This window comes from Protopterus annectens, chromosome 6.part1, assembly GCF_019279795.1.
Source record: "Protopterus annectens isolate FY-2018-M chromosome 6.part1, PAN1.0, whole genome shotgun sequence".
NCBI lineage: Eukaryota > Metazoa > Chordata > Ceratodontiformes > Protopteridae > Protopterus > Protopterus annectens.
In genome coordinates, this window is record NC_056738.1 from 107,466,575 (window position 1) to 107,487,243 (window position 20,669).

At 41.7% G+C, this 20,669-nt stretch overlaps 1 protein-coding gene across 2 annotated transcripts in view; it reads left to right on the forward strand.

Annotated features, from left to right (window-relative positions):
* The window catches only part of ITGA6 (integrin subunit alpha 6), a 1,068,325-nt gene that overhangs the window by 882,747 nt on the left and 164,909 nt on the right, over nucleotides 1-20,669 (forward strand). The window lies entirely within an intron of this gene.

Genomic DNA, 20,669 nt, shown 5'->3' on the forward strand with positions numbered 1-20,669 from the left:
ACACCATTTTACTGGGCGACTTCAACTACCCAAACATACACTCCATAGCTCCAACACCCTAGCCCAAAGGTTCCTAGAATTTATAAACTCAGATGCTATGGAACAACTTGTTACCACTCCCACAAGAGGGGAAAATATACTGGACCTGATCATCACCAACATGGAGACTCTATGCTCCAGACCAGAAGTGTATCCCTCACTGGTAAGATCAGACCATAAACTAATCTCACTGGATATTCACATCCCAACCCCACCCCCTGCCCAGAGAACCACAGTGAAAAACTTCTCTAAAGCAAATTTCACACTCCTCAAAACCGAGGTGGAATCCTTCAAAGCCCCCGGGCCTGTGGAAAATACGGCCCAGACCGCAGAATCCTTTATAAACGCATTCTATGAACACCTTCAGGAATGCATGGATCATGCGATCCCAAATAAAACCAAGACCCAATCCTCCAAAGGCAGACGTCCTGTCTGGTTGACCCCAGCCATAAACAAACTATACAATAGAAGGAGGAAGCTACTAAATGATAGAGCAAAATCCCAAAAAGGGAAGGCATCACTGATCAGTATTAGCAAAAAACTACGGGCACTCATAAAATTGTCTAAGGCCAGCTTCGAGAGAAAAATTGCACAGGACACTAAGGATAATCACAAGGCTTTCTTTAGTTATGTTAGGAACCTGGGTGGTAATTCCCAGATATACTCAGAATTAGTCAAAAATGACAAAAAATACACCGAACCCACAGATATTGTCAACATCCTAGCTGACAGGTTCAGCGCAAACTCTCCCCCCCCCTCCCCACCAAAAGGGCAAATATCTATCCCAGCAGAGTGCTGCCCCCCTGACATCTCAGATGCTCAGGTAAGAGCCACCCTCTCCAAAGCAAAAAACACAGCATCAATGGGACCAGATGGTGTCCCAGGCTGCGTCCTACATGAACTCCAAGAAGAGCTAAACCCAAACATAAAACTACTGTTCAATCTCAGCCTTACTACAGGATATGTGCCCAAAGAGTGGCGTACAGCAACAGTGGTCCCTCTCCATAAAGGTGGTGCCTCAACGGATCCTGGAAACTATCGCCCCATAAGCCTGACTAGCTTGGTCTGCAAAGCTACGGAAAGGATCATCATGGACCTCATAAATAAAGATATCGGGGACCTACAGACACTGGATCCTACCCAGTTCGGCTTTGTTAAGGGCAGATCCTGCCTCTTAAATCTGGTCGATTTATTTGAAACCGTCACCAAGGCCATTGACGAGGGGAAGGTGGTCCACACAGCCTACCTGGACCTCGCAAAAGCCTTCGATACAATACCCCACTCGGGCATTATAGATAAGCTAACCAGCTTAAATATAAACCCCTATGTCACTAGATGGATTGCAAACTGGCTCAAGGACAGAATCCACATGGTTAGAATTGCTGGAGCCATGTCAGACTCCAAACCAGTTACAAGTGGTGTCCCACAAGGCTCAGTCCTGGGACCTCTCTTGTTCGGTATATATTTCTCGGAGGTACAGGCCAACATGGAAGGACTTTGGCTGACCAAGTTCGCAGATGACTGCAAACTGGGCGCCATAATCGGCTCTCCAGCTGACACAAGCATCCTCCAAAAGGGCCTCATAGAAACAGACAACTGGTGCCAGAGCCATGGCCTCAAGCTAAATGCCAAAGGTGTATAGTCATCCCCTTTGGCAAAAACAAAGTGCCCACAAATTACCACATAGGTGGTAATCCATTAAGTACAGAAGAAGTAATTACGGACCTGGGGACCCAAGTTGATAGCAATCTTTCATTTGACAACCACGTGGCCAAAGTGGTTAGAAAAACATTTTATATAGCCCACCTAATCATGAAGGGATTCACATCTAGATCAGGGGAGGTCATCGTGCCTCTTTACTCATCCCTCATCAGGCCCATAATTGAGTACAATGCCCCTTTTGGGATGTACCTTACCAGACACCTGCAGCAACTGGAAAGACCCCAAAAGTACCTCACCAAGAGGATCAAAGGGCTCAAACAGATGCCATATGCTGCCCGGTTAAAGAAACGCCAGCTCTACTCAGTGGCATACCGCCTGTTCAGAGGCCATCTGTGCCTGACGTATAAAACCATGTCCAACCCGGAATTAATGGACATGCTGCACCTCAGAAAATCCAAATCCCATCGAGCTACGTGCTCGAGACTTGAACCTCAGCACTGAAATAAATAGGACATGCTGGAGGGACAGATTCATAACCCAGAGGCTCCCTTCACTCTGGAATAAAATCCCAGTCCAGGTTAGGCAGAGTCCCTCATTGACTCTCTTCAAGAGGAATCTTGATGAGTGGATGGGAGATCGTAGGTTTACCCCGGGTATCACTTCGGTGTCACTGTTAGACAGAGGCACAGTATACTAACCTCAAAAAAGGGCATAGCAAAATAAATTTAAAATGGGTGGTGAAAGCCAAACACATTCTGGCTAGGCTTATAAATGCACTAGGGCAGATAGCCTAGTATGAACCTATGAACCTATAAAACAAAAACTGAGCACACACTCTGAACAGGCTGAATTCAAGGAAATGCAGGATCTGTTGCATGCAGCTGAACAGGTGGGCAAACATACTTTACAATGTGGATTTGATTCATTGGAAGCTTCCTGTAGAGCAGCTGTTACTGGGTCTGTCATACGCAGACACGCTTGGTTAAAAGAACAAACCCTACCTGAACATGTTAAAGCAAAATTATTGGATGCACCTTTACAGCAGGATGTCTTATTTGGTGTCAAAGCAGAAGAGGTTTTAAAGAAAATTAAGGCAAAGTCTATGCAGACGGTCAAGGATTTTTTACAGGTACAGCCCCTCATTTCAGCAGAAATTGACCAACAAAAAACTGGTCATTTCCAACTTCTGACAGACCACAGAGGGGCAAATACAGACGCCCAAGGGGCAGAGGTCAGTCACAAGGCCCTTACAAACCTCGCCAATGGGGTGCCACTACCCAGAAAGGAGGTGAAGACAGGCCCCAAGCTAGCAGAAGACAAACACAATGACTCAACCCTCCAACTACCAAGCAAATCTCTCTTGGCAGCTCCCTTGGGAGGAAAATTGGCACTTTTTGCAGACAACTGGCGCATCTTCACAAAAGACAAATGGGTCCTAAACATTGTCTCACAAGGATACAGATTCCACTTTCATACCTTGCCAAGGATAAAAGGAATGCCAAACCTGCCACCAAATCAATGGGCAGAAGCACAAAAACAAATTACAACTCTCATGGACATGAGAGCCATTCAACGGGTACCTACACAGGAGCAAGGACAAGGATTTTACTCAAGACTCTTTCTAGTCCCCAGAAAGGACAAACATGGAGACCCATTCTGGATATTTCAATTCTGAACACCTATCTGCAAGTACCAAAATTCAAGATGCTAACACTGCAGCAGCTTCTTCCCATGCTGGGCAAGAAGGCTTGGCTAGTAACGTTGGACCTCAAGGAGGCATACCTGCATGTCCCGATCCGACAAAATTGCAGAAGATACCTCCACTTCATTGCAGGTTCAACCCATTATCACTTCTCTGCACTGCCCTTTGGCTTATCTACTGCACCCAGGGTCTTCACAAAATGCCTGGCACCAGTAATTGCATACTGCAGACAAAGAGGAATTCAAATATACCCATACCTGGATGACTGCGTTATTCAAGCAGAAAGCAAGGACATTCTTTTAAAACATCTGGCATTTGTCAAACACCTTCTGAGTTGCCTAGGGTACACAGTAAATGAAAAGAAATCAAAATTAGTGCCCTCACAAAACATAATATTCCTGGGTGCCATCTTGAATGCAATGGCCCAGATGGCTTATCTCACGCCAGACAAACAACTACAGCTGTCTCAATACTTCAAAATAATGGCAACAAAGACCCAACTCCGTGCAAGAAAAAGTCTGCAGGCCTTGGGATTCATGGCATCTTGCATTCTACTAATACCATTTGCAAAACTGCATATGAGGAAATTACAGTGGTACCTGAAAAGCGTATGGACTCAACACAGCCACAGCTTGGAAATAATGAACCACTCATTCCCTGTCTTCAACAGGAGTTTCTATGGTGGGCACAGGCATGTCACCTCAACAAGGGTCAGCCTTTCACATTACCCACAGCCAGGCAAACTATGACAACAGATGCATTGGACTATGCCTGGTGGAGCACACATGGCAGGACAGTGCATTCAGGGCAAATGGACTACAGATCAGAGGCATCTGCATATCAATCAAAAGGAAATGCTAGCAGTACAGAATGCCCTAACAGCTTTCAAGGACCTCTTACACCCAGGACAACTAATAGTAAAGACGGACAATACCACAGTTATGTGGTACATCAACAAGAAAGGGGGCACACATTCCTACCCTCTATGCAGACAAGCAATGACCTTGTGGAACACAGCACTGTCTTAACAAGTTCAACTACAAGCACAATTCCTGCCAGGAAAGAAAAACACATTGGCAGACGACGTAAGCAGAAACATCATGGATCCCCATGAGTGGAAACTGGATCCACAAATATTTGCAATGATAACTCAAAAATGGGGACGCCCAGACATAGATCTGTTTGCCAACCCCCAAAACTACCAACTACAAAAATTTTGTACAAGGACATTCCACCCACAAGCTTGGAAAGTGGACGCCCTCTCATTCAGTTGGAAAACATTAACAGTGTATGCCTTTCCTCCACTACCTCTTCTAGCAAAGGTGCTGCTGAAAGTCAGATTGGAGAGGCCTCAAATGATACTCATTGCACCAGACTGGCCACGCCAGCACTGGTACCCAATTCTAAAGAACATGGCCCACGGCCCACCATGGATTTTACCACAAATTCCTCACCTGCTCACCCAGCGAGACAATCAAATTTTACACAGCCAGCTCAAGACTTTAAATCTGGCTGCATGGCAAATTACCTAAACAATCAACCAGCACCTCTATCCAAAGCTGTTATGGATGTCATTCTGGAGGCCAGGAAGCCCAGCACCAGGAAAACCTATTCAGACAAATGGAAAAGATTTTGCACTTGGAACCAGGCTAAAGGCCAAAATCCCCTTGAGCCAAACATGCCTCAGATTCTACAATATTTAACTGAAATGTTGCACAACGGACTTTCCTTTTCATCTATTAAGATCCACGCCTCAGCAATTCCAGCTCATTACAACACGGATCCTCCTTTATTTTCACATCCACTCCTAAGACAGTACCTCAGAGGGGCTAAGAACATAAGACCGCCCAGGAGAGCACCAACACCTACTTGGGATCTCAACTTTGTTCTGGAAAAACTTACACTGCCACCCTTTGAACCAGCTTTCTCAGCTGATTTACAGTTTCTTTCATGGAAAACTGCCCTGCTGCTAGCAATAACTTCAGCTAGAAGAGTCTCAGAGCTACAGGCACTAATGGCAGTGGAGCCTTTCCTCATTTTTCATCAAGACAGAGTCTCTCTGCAAACTAACCCTTCCTTTATGCCAAAGGTGGTATCCAGTGTGGCCCTAAACCAAACGCTTCATTTGCCCACCTTTTTCCCAAATTCCCAGAACAAAGGAGAAAGACTCCTGCACTCTTTGGACATTCACAGACAATTACGTTACTACTTGGATAAAACTAAGGCTTTCAGAAACTCTGACCAGCTCTTTGTAGCCTATGCCACAGGATCACAAGGAAAAGCTATCTCAAAACAGACCATTTCTAAATGGATAGGAAATTGCATACGTTTCTGCTACACGCATCATGGGAAACTGGTACCTGCTAGCATTAGGCCCCACTCCACCAGGGCTACAGCTACATCAGCAGCCTTTCTCAGGGGGGTGCCAACCAAGGATATTCTGGAAGCTGCAACTTGGAGTTCAGTGCACACCTTCACTAAACACTACCACTTACCTCTATATTCTAAGACTAAAGCTGGCTTTGCCACTGCAGGTTTGCGGGGCCTACTAGCTTCTTCTAACCCTGTTTAACTCCACCACCCATCCTTAGCTTTGGGATTCTACCCAAGTGTGATGACTGCAGCAGGGTAACACGATGAACATAGTACAGTTTTGTACCTACCATAAATGTAGATGTTCGAGTGTTCACCCTGCTGCAGTCCAGGTTACCCTCCCTCCATCCCCTCTGAACTAGCTGGACTTATCCATTCCTTTCTATCCTATACAACCTCTGTGGTGTATTTTCTTGTGACTGAAAGTATTGCTTTATTTTTACTTATATATATATTTTTATATAGCAAGATGTATTGCCTACCTATTGGGGGTACCTGACATCTGGGGCAAGAAAAACTGAAGAAAATGGCGTCGGATGCCTCTTGTATACCCCTGGCGCGCAGACGTCAGGGAGGAAGCAACAGCAACCGACGCCGGACCAAGACTTTGGAACTCAGGCCGACTGCGGGACCACCTGACGGCAGGATAACCCAAGTGTGATGACTGCAGCAGGGTGAACACTCGAACATCTACATTTATGGTAGGTACAAAACTGTACTTTCCCTCTTATAGTGACTTTCCATTCATTACATCCAGATGTCATCTTTTATGATCAACTCCAGTAGATTTTGCCATTCACAATCTGTACTGTGATACAACTAGACCTTTTTGAGGAGATGCTGTTTCGTACGTAGTGATTCTGCCATTTACTATAGTTCTGTAACTGTTCCCAAGTATGATGTGCATGATTCCATATCTTCTAAGCTTATCGTATCCAGAATATCCCTCACTTCTTTCTTGTGTCACTGTGTAAATACATGTGTAAGTAAGCTTAGTACATTTTGGTGTGTGCCTCTTTTGTAGCACATGTTATAACTGCACTAAGTAATATCTTGCCATGGAGCATACTGCTGCGTGTGCTGTTAATCACTGATGACTGCAATGCAGTTTTCTTGCCTTTCAGTATATTGCTTTGGGAATGCTCACTGTGCAAGGAACAATTCTCAGTGAGTACATGTGCATTCTACTTGTCATAAGTAATTTCTCTCAACATCCCTGCCCCCTTGAATCCCAGTACCTCCTTTAGTCCCCAATCTCCAAAGACTATTGTAAGTAGGCCCTGCACTCAGACATGCACCCCCCCTCCCAAGAGAGAGAGTGAGAGATACATTCCTGGAGATGCACAGAGCTTTGTAGGAAGAAGTCAGTGGGGAACGTTCAGTGCAGCAAATGTGAGTAGCCACCCCTCCCAAATGCCCATCCTGTTTGTGTATGCATCATAGGTGTTAATGACTGCTTTTCAGGTTAGCCTGTCCTCTCGGTCCTTTAAGTAAAGCCGTACTTCTACATTGTTGTTTGTTTTACTAAATAGTTTTTCTTCAGTTTGGCAGTCATAACCATTACCAGCCAACAAACTGTGATACAGTTGTTATCAGTGCCAATCTGAGATGTTTTCTACTTTCAAGTTGAATTAAATGCTGCCAGCTTTCTACAGAATAAAATTCCATGTGGCTGTAACAAAAGTAAACAAACCAAAAAGGTGGTGCAATAGCGCTCAAACACGAACAATTGAACCAAAAAAGAGCACTAATGTTGTGAGTCCTCAGAAAATAGCTTATTGCAGATTTAATTAAGCGCTTTCGTCAGTGCCAGTTGACTTTATCAGAATAATTAAAAATTCAAAGGAAATGGGTTTAAATAGTATAAACTTGACTAAGACAGAATATATGTGTGTGAATGAGAGGGAGGATAGAGGAATGGTGAGGATGCAAGGAGTAGAGGTGGCGAAGGTGGATGAGTTTAAATACTTGGTGTCAGTAGTTCAGAGTAACGGTGAGTGTGGAAGAGAGGTGAAGAAGAGAGTACAGGCAGGATGGAGTGGGTGGAGAAGAGTGTCAGGAGTGATTTGTGACAGACGAGTACCTGTAAGAGTGAAAGGGAAGGTCTACAAGAGGATAGTGAGACCAGCTATGTTATATGGGTTGGAGACAGTGCCATTGACAAAAAGGCAGGAGTCTGAGCTGGATGTGGCAGAAATACATGCTCCAGGGATCTAAACCTTGTCATCACAATAAACAAAACATGCTGGAGGGATAGGTTCCTGACCCAGAGACTCCCCAGACTCTGGAATAGATTGCCCATACATGTCAAGCAGAGTGCCTCTTTGGACCTCTTCAAGAGGAACCTTGACGATTGGATGGGAGAAAGGAAATTCACCCCAGGGATCACGTCAGTCGCTCTGCTAGACAGGGGTCCAGGAAAGTAAATAATGTGGGAAGAAATAGCCAGGGAATTGTTATGGCTAGGCTTGTATAGGCCCTAGGGCTGATAGCCTAGTACCAGCCTATGAATCTATGAATTAAAGATGTTAAGATTTGCACTGGGTGTGACGAGGGTGGACAGGATTAGGAATAAGTAGAGGATCAGCCCAGGTTGGAAGGTTTGAAGACAAAGCCAGAGAGGCACGATTACGCTGGTTTGGACATGTGCTGAGGAGGGATGCTGAGTATATTGGGAAAAAGATGCTAAGGATGAAGCTACCAGGTAACAGGAAAAGAGGAAGGCCTAAGATAAGGTTTATGGATGTGGTGAGAGAGGACATGCAGGTGGTTGGTGTGACAGAGCAAGAAGCAGAGGACAGGAAGAAATGGAAACAGGTGATCTGCTGTGGTGACCCCTAATGGGAACAGCCAAAAGAAGATGATGAGGATGATGAAATTTGACAATGATTGGTTCATCCTTCCTCCAATGATTTAACAAAAAAGTTTTTTTTCAGCTGATAAATATCCAACTCAATTCATAAATATTGAGCACATACTTGTTAAAAACACAACTAAAACATCATACTGATATTGATACATAGGTGTTCAACAACTTTCACAAAAAAATAAAAGGTTCAAACAAAATACTCAGTATTGCACATACATATAAAACAACCACAAGAAAGTTTTTTGTATAAGAAAATGTAGAATAGTGGGACATTTAAACCTGCCCTGCCTTTTCTCTTAGTATTGGCAGGATAGTTAAGTGATTATTTAACCCCGGTGGGAAGTTAGCAGCTACTCTTAATTGCCATAATAGTTCTTTTTTGTTTAGAACATTTTTCCAACCCCCCCCCCCCCAACTTCAATATGCACAAGGTCAAGAATGGCAAATTTAAATCCACAGAAACCAGCACATTGTGTACTGTGTACAAAGCATTGGTTTCCTTTTTATTTTTCATGTCATATAGATGTTCATATATTCTGGTTTTGAATAGCCTCTCTGTTTTTCCGATATAAAATGCTGTACTGGTATTACACCCAGCGATGCGTACCAGTTTACTCGAAAAACAGTTGCCCCTTCTCAAATACACAATATTCTTGTTTTGATTGTCAATGGAGATAGAATTATCCTGTAAAATATATGAACAATAGGGGCATCTACCACAAGGTGTGCTGCCATTTAACTTCCCCAGTTCACCTTGATTTTTAGTTCTATTCTGCAGAACTGACTTTAAATTAGGTCCAATTTTAGTTGAAAATATAGGTTTTTCACCCACCACCTGAAAAACTTCATTGTTGGTTTTAAAAATACTCCAATTTTTGTAAAGTATTTCTTTAACTTGGTGATACAGGGGACTGTATTGGACAACACATGCCTGTTGAAAATCAATTTTGTTCTCATTCTCGATGGTTGTCCGAATGTTGTTGATTTTATTTAATCCCCTTCCCAACAGTGGAATATACATTTTACCCCACTCATCTAATACTCCTGTAAGTATTGTATCAATAAGCTCAACATGATAGCCTCTTTCAAGGAACATATCCTTCAAATATACAAATTCCTGAATTACGTCCTTTTTCAAGGATGTCATTCTGGCAACCCTGATAGCCTGACCCTTAATAATGCTTTTCTTTTGGAACATAGGATGATGGCTATCGAAGTGCAAGTAACTGTTAACAAAAGTTTTTTTTACGATGAATTCTAGAAATAAACTTTTCATGATCCTTAACTATCTTGGTATCCAAATAGCTAATTTCCTGTTCATGGAAGTCAAAAGTGAATTTTAAAAAATTAGTAGTTCCATTTATGTATTGAATGAATAATGGAATGGATGCAGAAGTTCCTTTCCATAAAATAAAAAATATCATCCAAGAACCTACTATAAAATAGAACATTAGAAAAAAACTCACTTTTGAAGACATGTTCCCTTTCCCAACCTAACAAAACCAAATTAGCATATATAGGGACACAGGCAGCTCCCATTGCCACTCCCTTCACATGTTGGAAATATTCCCCCTCAAAATATATGCAATTATTTTCCAAGATGAGTCCCATAAGTTCACATATTAGACTAATCTCATCATGGGGCAAATAAGAACAGGTGTAGAGTACTTCTTCAAAGAAATTTAATCCTTCCTGTTTAGGAATGCAGGAAAACAGATCTTGAACATATATAGTCAGAAAAATGCAGTTCTGATACCACACATCACTTTTTAATTGTCCAAGAAAATCCCAAGAGTCCTTTACCAAATGTGGAAACTGTTCTACAACATGTTTTACTTTTTTATCAACCTACACAGCCAGGTTATGTGTTTTGGAACCAGCGGCTGCCACAGTGGGCCTGTTTCAACATTTTTGTGTACTTTAAATAACAGGAATTTTAGGATGTAAATTCAGAAGAAAATCATAGTCTTCTTTGGAAACCCTCTGATCCGTAACATATTCATATAAGAAGCTATCCACTCTTTGATAGGAAATATGTATTTCATTCCTGGAACATGGAGAATAATTTCAACATTAAACAAAATGGCTTGCATTGTATTAGTGAAATCCTCAGAATTGTATAATATAATACCTCCACCCTTATCAGGTGCCATGATACGTATACTCTTATCCTCTCTTAGATTTTTAAATAAACTTCTTTCCTTTGTATTGAGGTAAGAAAATATTCTTCTTTTATTTCCCTACATTTTGTACATATCTTCCTTGACAATTTTTTCAAAAGCAGTAATAAGTGGGTGGAGAGGGGGGGGGGATTAAAAACACTACTTTTTCTCAGTGTTTTGATGGAACAATTGGTAGAATTGTTACCATCTTTAACTGAATACATTAATTTTAAATTCAATTTTCTCAGATAAAGTTGTACATCCACTAATGTTTCTGCTATATCTGGGATTTTGGTGGGAACAAACTTGAACCCTTTAGAAAATAGAGAAAATAATTCCTCTAAAATGGACCTGTCTGTGTAGCTATAAATGTTGAACCCATTTAATGTGCGCTGAACATTACTAACTTGTCTCACTGAGACTGGAACTAATGTTTCTACCACCTGGGAAAACCCTTGTACTGTTGTGCTGCTTTGCTGTAAGTTTTGTAAGTCTCTTGTTTCCGACTCACTATTCTTTCTGAGCGTCTTGGGAGTGGAAAATCCTGATACTCTTAACAGGTTACCCCTCCCTTCCTCCATAGAATGTTCTTCCTCACCTGTAAACTCCAAATCCATATTATCCATATTTACCTCCCCATATTGTATTGGAGGTAAAAAGTCATTTTTGTCGTCATTACTGAAAACCAGTTTGTCACTGGGGTACACTTTACAATATTTATACTGCTTACAGTCTCTGTCTAGTTTTTTTCACTTTCTTATTAAAAATATTGTCACATTTCTTTTCAACCCTACTAATAACCTTATGAAAAAATCCTTCATACTGTGTGAACAATAAGTCACTGAAAATCATTTTGTTTAAATCATCAACTTCCTTATGCAATTTTTTTCCATCTGTTCATAATAAAATACACTTTTACTAAGCAATTCAAACCCTCACTTATCAAACATTGTGGTAAACACATTCACAATTTCAGTATTATAATGTATTCCAAAAGGAAATTTAAAAACTCTTAAACCTTGCGGCACCACTTTGTTCCTGATACATTCATTCAAATAACATATCTCTATTTGACATCTTATATTTAAATAGTCTCTTCTCAAAAGTATAAATCATCTGTTTCAAGGATTTAAAACTGAAGAGACCATTGCCCTTGTTGTTAGATGTCTCGGCTGTTACTTTAGAACTGAAAAAAAGAGAAATGTTTCTGAACTAGTGCCCCATAGTGCTGTTTAACCTTGTTCACACAGGGACTTTCTTTGGTACCACCAGTCATTTTACATGCACATGAGGGAGCTTTATTTACTCCCTGCTGAGAGTTTTCCCTGCCATTAAGATTAAAAACTCTGTCTGAACGAACAGCTTGGGCTACAGTATTTGAATTCAAAGCAGCCGTACCTTTAGAATGATTTTCACATCGGCGTGTTGAATTCGAATTATCATCTGAAATAACTTCAATATCACTGCCAAAATGCACCACACAGTTGGTTTTTACAATGCTCACAGATGGAAGAGAAGCCAAACCATCTCCAGTTTCGGATGTGTGGTTACCATCAGAGGAAAAACGCTGTTCAGGTTCGCCATGATGAACCTGAAGTGTCGTGATGATGTCACCACGCTTCTTAAAGTGGTAGGACGATGAATTAGGACTACAATTAATATCCTCTTTACCAGGATAAGCATTACCCTTCTTTCGAGTATCGGTAGCCAAAGAACACCCAGATTCACAGTGGCGTGACTGGGAAAGCAACTCAATGAGCCGGGTGAGCTCCCCCTTCAATTCCGCCATATCCTTTTTGATAATTAAAAGTTCCGTTTGTTGCCCAGATTCGGAAATAGGCGAAAAGTTCAAAGTTTCTGGGGACTCCATAACAACCAGCACCACAAACCAGACATTCAAACCAAAAAGGTGGTGCAATAGTGCTCAAACACGAACAGTTGAACCAAAAAAGAGCACTAATGTTGTGAGTCCTCAGAAAATAGTTTATTGCAGATTTAATTAAGCGCTTTCGTCAATGCCAGTTGACTTCATCAGAATAATTAAAAATTCAAAGGAAATGGGTTTAAATAGTATAAACTTGACAATGATTGGTTCATCCTTCCTCCAATGATTTAACAAAATCAGCTGATAAATATCCAACTCAATTAATAAATATTGAGTACATACTTATTAAAAACACAACTAAAACATCATACTGATATTGATACATAGGTGTTCAATAACTTTCACAAAAAATAAAAGGTTCAAACAAAATACTCAGTATTGCACATAAATATAAAACAACCACAAGAAAGTTTTTTGTATAAGAAAATGTAGAATAGTGGGACATTTAAACCTACCCTGCCTTTTCTCTTCGTATTGGCAGGATAGTTAAGTGATCATTTAACCCCGGAGGGAAGTTAGCAGCTAGTCTTAATTGCCATAATAGTTTTTTTTGTTTAGAACATTTTGCCAATCTAATTTAAAGTAAGTTCTGGAGAATAGAACTAAAAATCAAGGTGAACAGGGGAAGTTAAATGGCAGCAGACCTTGTGGTAGATGCCCCTATTGTTCATATATTTTACAGGATAATTCTATCTCCATTGACAATCAAAACAAGAATATTGAGTATTTGAGAAGGGGCAACTGTTTTTCGAGTAAGCTGGTATACATCGCTAGGTGTAATACCTGTACAGCATTTTATACTGGAAAAAGAGAGAGGCTATTCAAAACCAGAATTATGAACATCTATATGACATGAAAAATAAAAAGGAAACCAATGCTTTGTACAAACATAGTACACAATGTGCTGGTTTCTGTGGATTTAAATTTGCCATTCTTGACTTTGTGCATATTGAAGTTAGTGGGGGGGGGGGGATTGGCAAAATGTTCTAAACAAAAAAGAACTATTATGGCAATTAAGACTAGCTGCTAACTTCCCTCCGGGGTTAAATGATCACTTAACTTCCTGCCAATACTAAGAGAAAAGGCAGGGCAGGTTTAAATGTCCCACTATTCTACATGTTCTTATACAGAAACCTTTATTGGGGTTGTTTTGTATGTATGTGCAATACTGAGTATTTTGTTTGAACCTTTTATTTTTTGTGAAAGTTGTTGAACACCTATGTATCAATATCAGTATGATGTTTTAGTTGTGTTTTTAATAAGTATGTACACAATATTTATGAACTGAGCTGGATATTTATCAGCTGAAAAAAACTTTTTTGTTAAATCATTGGAGGAAGGATGAACCAATCATTGTCACGTTTATACTATTTAAACCCATTTCCTTTGAATTTTTAATTATTCTGATAAAGTCAACTGGCATTGACGAAAGCGCTTAATTAAATCTGCAATAAACTATTTTCTGAGGACTCACAACATTAGTGCTCTTTTTTGGCTGTAACAAAAGTCCTCAATGCACCCAGGGGATGCCAGCCATGGAAGTAGTCCGTGTACTCCTTTTGACAGTACTCTGTCTAGTAGCTGATGTTCTTCGTGTTTCACTGTTGTAGTCATTAAATTTGGGTAATCTGCTGGCAGGTTGCCCTCAGTCAGCCTGATTAACAAAGGCTTGGGTCCTGCGTCGGTTGCTGTCCCTTCTTCCATGACGTCAGGTCGTCAGGGGTATAATACATGCAGTCGATGCCATTACATCAGTTGTTCTTCCCGTGCCGTGCCCGAAGTAGAAGCAGTTCGCAAGTGCCAGTTAGCCGACTCCTGAAATTTTAATTTTCGAGTTTCAGAACCGAAGTCTTCAACTTAAAGCTAAGTACCCTGTTGGGGAAGCTTGTTCTTGCTCCTTACCGATGTCAGTAAAAGTTAATAGCATTACTTGTGGAAAGCAAATACCTCATAAAGATTTTCATTTGTGCTGTATTCCTTGCCTAGGCCCTGACCACGACATACCTTGCTGTCGGTTTTGTGCTTTATTTAATTAGCGCACTATCCATCGTCTGTACATTTTTGCCTCTAAATATTTCGGTTCTCGGTTTAATTATCCAGAAATGACGTCGGGTAGCCATCCGACTACCGGGATTTCGAAAAAATGCAAAGATAAAGACAGAGACAGGCCGTCGAGGTCCAAAACTGCTGACGACGCTTCTCCTAAGCCAGTCGCCAGTTCGCCGGTACTCAATGAGGCGCTTTCGCAGCCCTTGATACCCTCTACTTCTGACTTGCAGGCCTCTGCTGAGACCCATTCAGAGTTTGGTATGCCACAAGATACTTCACCTATGGAACCCGCGGATGTCTCTACCTTGGATGGGTCCAGAGCCGCTGTGCAGGCACTGGCTTCTGAGGGTGTATTCAGGCCTACAGACTTGCATATTAAACTGACTCCACCTTCAATTCTAAGGCCTAAATCTCGATCTATGTCTAAAAAACCGACGCCCAGGCCACATGTTCAGGCCCCATGCCTAAAAAACAAATGATCAAAATGGCTGACGATCTAATTACTCTAATCAGAGGTAGTCCCCCCCCCCCCCTTCTAAGAGGCCTAGTGCTGAGCTTGATTATGAATCTTCTGATCAGGACTTTGTTTCTTCTGACTTTTCTAATTACCTGGATTTGTCCATACCTACTTATGAGGATTCTGATGCAGAGGATTCCATTCCCTCTGCTTCCCCCCTGAGGACTTTTCTTTTGGGGAAACCTTACATACCTTAAGGGAGCATTTCCACTGGGAAAGTCAGGAATTTTCTGATTCAAAAAAGAGGCTTAGGGATTTTCTTCTTCTACCTCAGCATAGGCCTTTGGTTATACCTCCTGTATTAGACATTGTTGATGATGTGTTTTCGGAATCCAGTATGGCCCCTGATTCCCTGCCTCCAGCTCCTAGTAAACCTGACAGATACTACAGGGTTCCTGAGTCCCACAAGTTCCTTTTCAAAAATCCTGTTGCAGATCCTGAAACCATTTCTGAGGGGCCTGAGGGCATTAAGGCTTCTACGGCTAAAAATCCTATCTCTTCTGATAGAGACTCCAGGGTGCTGGATAGATGGGGTAAAAAGGTTTATACTTCTGAAACCTTGGCAATCAGGGCTTTAAACTGCTAATTTCATATGTTAAAATATCAACAGCATATTATTGGACTGCTTAAACAGAAAATGATGAGGATTTCTGACTGTGTGGAAAATAAAGATTTACAGGATTTATTGCATTCTGCTGAACAAGTTGGAAAACATACTTTGCAATGTGGTTTTGATTCTTTAGAGGCCTCTTGCAGGGTTGCTGTTACTGGGTCTGTGCTTAGAAGGCATGCTTGGCTTAAGGAACAATCTCTGCCTGATCATGTTAAAGCAAAATTGTTGGATGCTCCTTTAAATCAGGACCGCCTGTTTGGCAGTAAGGCTGAAGAAGTTTTAAAAAAGATGGAAGATAAAGCTAAATCTATGCAAACTGTAAAAGGTTTCTTACAAGTGCAACCTCCAAGATTTAGTAGGCACTGGCCTACTAAGAATTGGTCCTTTCCAGCTCCTTCCAGATCCTCTCAAGCCAAACCCAAATACACCAAAAGCTTCAGGTTTCAGTCCCAGGGGACTCTCAGAACTTAAGCAATAGGGGGCCTCCACTTCCCAATCTGGAAATAACAAGACACCCCCTATGGTAAACAGTCTCAATGACTTTCCTTTAAATTTACCAAACACTTACCTTTTAACTGCCCCTTTGGTGGGAAAGATTGCTCTTCATGCAAAAAACTGGGAACTCATAACCCAGGACGAATGGGTTTCAAATATAGTGTCCCAGGGATACAGATTTCATTTCCACACGTTGACAACACCAAACGGGTGGCCAGACCTGCCCCCAAATCAGTGGGTAGAGGCTCAAAAACAAGTACTTTCCCTCTTAAACATGAGGGCTATCCAGCCGTTACCAGAACAGGAAAAGGGACAAAGTTTCTATTCCAGGCTTTTCCTGGTACCCAGAAAAGACAAATCATGGCATCCAATTCTGGACCTGTCTACTCTAAACACCTTTCTGAACATTCCAAAATTCAAGATGCTGACTCCTCACCAGTTATTTCCTATGCTAGGCAAAGATGTCTGGTTGGCAATTCTAGATTTAAAAGAAGCATACCTGCACATCCCAATCGGGGAATCTTGCAGAAGATACCTACACTTTAAAGCAGGCTACTTGCATTATCAGTTCTTTGCACTGCCCTTTGGCTTGTCTACTGCACCCAGGGTATTCACAAAATGCCTGGCTCCAGTAATTGCATTTTGCAGACAAAGAAATATTCAAATATATCCATACCTGTATGATTGTCTAATTCAGGCAGAAAACCAGGACATTCTTCTAAATCATCTGGCGTTTGTAAAAAAGGTTCTGACTTGTCTGGGGTACACCATAAATGAAAATAAATCACAACTGGTACCCTCTCAACAGATTACATTGCTGGGTGCAAGCTTGAGTACAACTGCCCAGATAGCTTTCCTCATGCCAGAGAAGCAAATTCATTTGGTAACTTACTTCAAACAAGTGGCCACAAAAACCCTGCTATCTGCAAGACAAATACTGCAAGCCTTGGGGTTCATGGCTTCCTGCATTCTTCTAATTCCATATGCAAGACTGCGTATGAGGAAACTACAGTGGTACTTAAAAAGTTTATGGAGTCAACATTGTCACAGTCTGGAAACTGATTCCTCTCATTCCCTGCCTACAACAGGAGTTTCTTTGGTGGGCAGAGACATGTCACCAAAACAAGGGACTGTCATTCACTCTACCCCCTGCCACCCAAACCCTAACTACAGACGCATCAGACTATGCTTGGGGAGCCCACCTGGCAGGGAGATGCATTCAGGGCATATGGAGCCCAAAACAAATGCATCTGCACATCAATCAGAAAGAGATGCTAGCTGTTCAGAATGCTCTGACAGCCTTCAAGGACTTACTTCATCCAGGACAACTACTGATAAAGACGGACAACACCACGATTATGTGGTACATAAACAAGCAGGGGGGTACACATTCCTACCCCCTTTCCAGACTAGCCATGGCATTGTGAAACACAGCCTTGACTTACTGAGTACATCTCCAAGCTCAATTCCTGCCGGGAAAACAAAATACTCTGGCAGACGACCTAAGCAGAAATCTTATGGACCCACACGAGTGGAAAATGGATCCACAAGTCTTCAGCATGGTAACACAGAAATGGGGGAGCCCAGACATAGATCTATTTGCTTCTCCCCAAAATTATCAACTGAACAAATTCTGCACAAGGACTTATCACAGAGAAGCATGGAAAGTGGATGCCCTATCCTTCAGTTGGAAAAACTTATCAGTCTATGCCTTCCCCCCCTGCCTTTTCTCTCCAAGGTCTTACTAAAGGTCAGGCAGGGAAAAACAAAAATGATCCTAATTGCTCCGAACTGGCCTTGCCAGCACTGGTACCTAATTCTAAGGAATATGTCTCAACTCCCTCCATGGTACTTGCCTCAAATACCTCATCTACTGTCTCAGCAGAACAATCAAATTCTGCACACCCAGTTCCAAACTCTGAACCTTGCAGCATGGCTGACCATTTAATCATTCAACCAACACCTCTCAGTAAATCTGTGATGAATGTCATTTTGGAAGCCAGAAGGCCTAGCACTAGAAAATCTTATGCTGATAAATGGAAGAGATTCTGTGCTTGGAACCAAGCACAAGGAACGGACACAGCAAAACCAAATATCCCTCAGATTTTACAATACTTAACTGAGATGCCTGACAAGGGCCTATCTTTATCTTCAATAAAAATCCATGCCTCTGCCATCTCGGCTCATTGCAACACGGAGTCTCCCATCTTTTCTCATCCTCTGCTAAAACAGTATCTTATCTTAAAGGGGCCAAAAATTTAAGGCCTCCCAGATGATCACCAACTCCTGCATGGGACCTCAATTTTGTGCTGGAAAAACTCACCCTGCCTCCTTTTGAACCAGCAGTTACTGCGGATATAAATTTTTTATCTTGGAAAACAGCTTTCCTTCTGGCAATCACTTCAGCAAGAAGGGTTTCAGAGCTACAGGCTCTCATGGCTGTGGAGCCTTTTATTACATTTTACCCAGACAGGGTGTCCCTCAAGACCAATCCTTCCTTTATGGCTAAGGTGGTATCCAGTGTGGCTCTTAACCAAACTATTCACCTGCCAACATTTTACCCAAATCCACAGAACAAGGGGGAGCGGATTCTGCATTCATTGGATATACACAGACAACTAAGATTCTACTTAAACAGGACCTAATCTCTAAGAAAGTCTGAGCAACTACTGATGGCATTTGCTTCAGGATCAGAGGGGAAGGTTATATCAAAGCAGACTATTTCTAAGTGGATAAGCCACTGCATTCGTTTCTGCTACTTACACCATGGTAAACCTGTGCCCAAGGGAGTCGGGTCACATTCCACCAGGGCTGCCTCTACCTCAGCAGCCTTTCTCAGAGGAGTTCCAACCAAAGACATCCTAGAAGCTGCTACTTGGAGCTCTGTTCATACCTTCACAAAGCATTATCATTTGCCTCTCTTCTCCAAATCCAGGGCAGGCTTTGCCACTGCAGTTCTGCAGGGCCTTATAGCCGCTCCTAATGCTATTTAGTTCCATTCTCCAATCCATAGCTTTGGGATTCTACCCAAATGTAATGACTGCAACAGTGAAGCATGAAGAACATAGTACAGTTGTGTACACTTACCATAAATGTAGATGTTTGAGTGTATTCACTGTTGCAGTCCGGGTTACCCACCCGCCATCCCCCTTTTCTATAATTTCTCTTTCCTTCACTATATTCTAAAGACTTTGTGGTGTATATGCTTTTAGATGAAGGTAAAGTTTATGCTATAATTTCTCTTTCCTTCAGTATATTCTAAAGCCTTTGCGGTGTATTTGCTTTTAGATGAAGGTAAAGTTTATGTTGCTAAAAGTGCATTTACGTACATATTACTGTATATATATATATATATATATATATATATATATATATATATATATATGTGTGTGTGTGTGTGTGTGTGTGTATATATATATATATATATATATATATATATATATCTACTTTTGCTCCCCATTTGGGGGGCACCTGACATCTGGGGCAAGAAAAACTGAATAAAATGGCGTTGGCTGCATGTTTTATACCCCTGACGACCTGACATAATGGAAGAGGAGACAGCAACCAATGCAGGACCCAAGACCTTGTTATTCAGGCCGACTGGGGGCAACCTGCCAGCAGATTACCCAAATGTAATGACTGCAACAGTGAATACACTCGAACATCTACATTTATGGTAAGTGTACAGAACTGTACTTTACCCTCCCGCCAATCCCCTGTTTTTCTCTGACTATACCTCTACTTTCTTTTACTTTGCTTAAAAGCCTTTTTGGTGTATTTGCTTTTGATTGGAGGTATATTTTTCTGTTTTCATTTTTATTTGCTCCCCGTTTGGGGGCACCTGACATCTGTGGCAAGAAAAGCTGATGTAATGGCGTCGGCTGCATGTTTTATACTCCTGACGACCTGACATCTTGGAAGAAGGGACAGCAACTGACACAGGACCCAAGACTTTGTTAATCAGGCCGACTGAGGGCAACCTGCCAGCAGATTACCCAAATGTAATGAAGTGAATACACTCGAACATCTACATTTATGGTAAGTGTACACAACTGTACTTTCTTAATGTCCTTCCCTTCTTTTCCCTTTGCTTTGAAGGCATGAATTACAGAAATATCACTTTGGACTGATGTCTTCACGTACAATTTCACGTTGTTCTTTGGCATGTTACAAGTCACCCAGGAAGCTGTCCTGTGGGGTGTTTTTTTTTTTCTTTTTCCTGAGGTCCAGACAAGGAAAGCAGCTTGGCTGTATTTTTCTGTCAGTCCAGTCCTCTTGAAATTTAAATTAATGTTCAAATCCA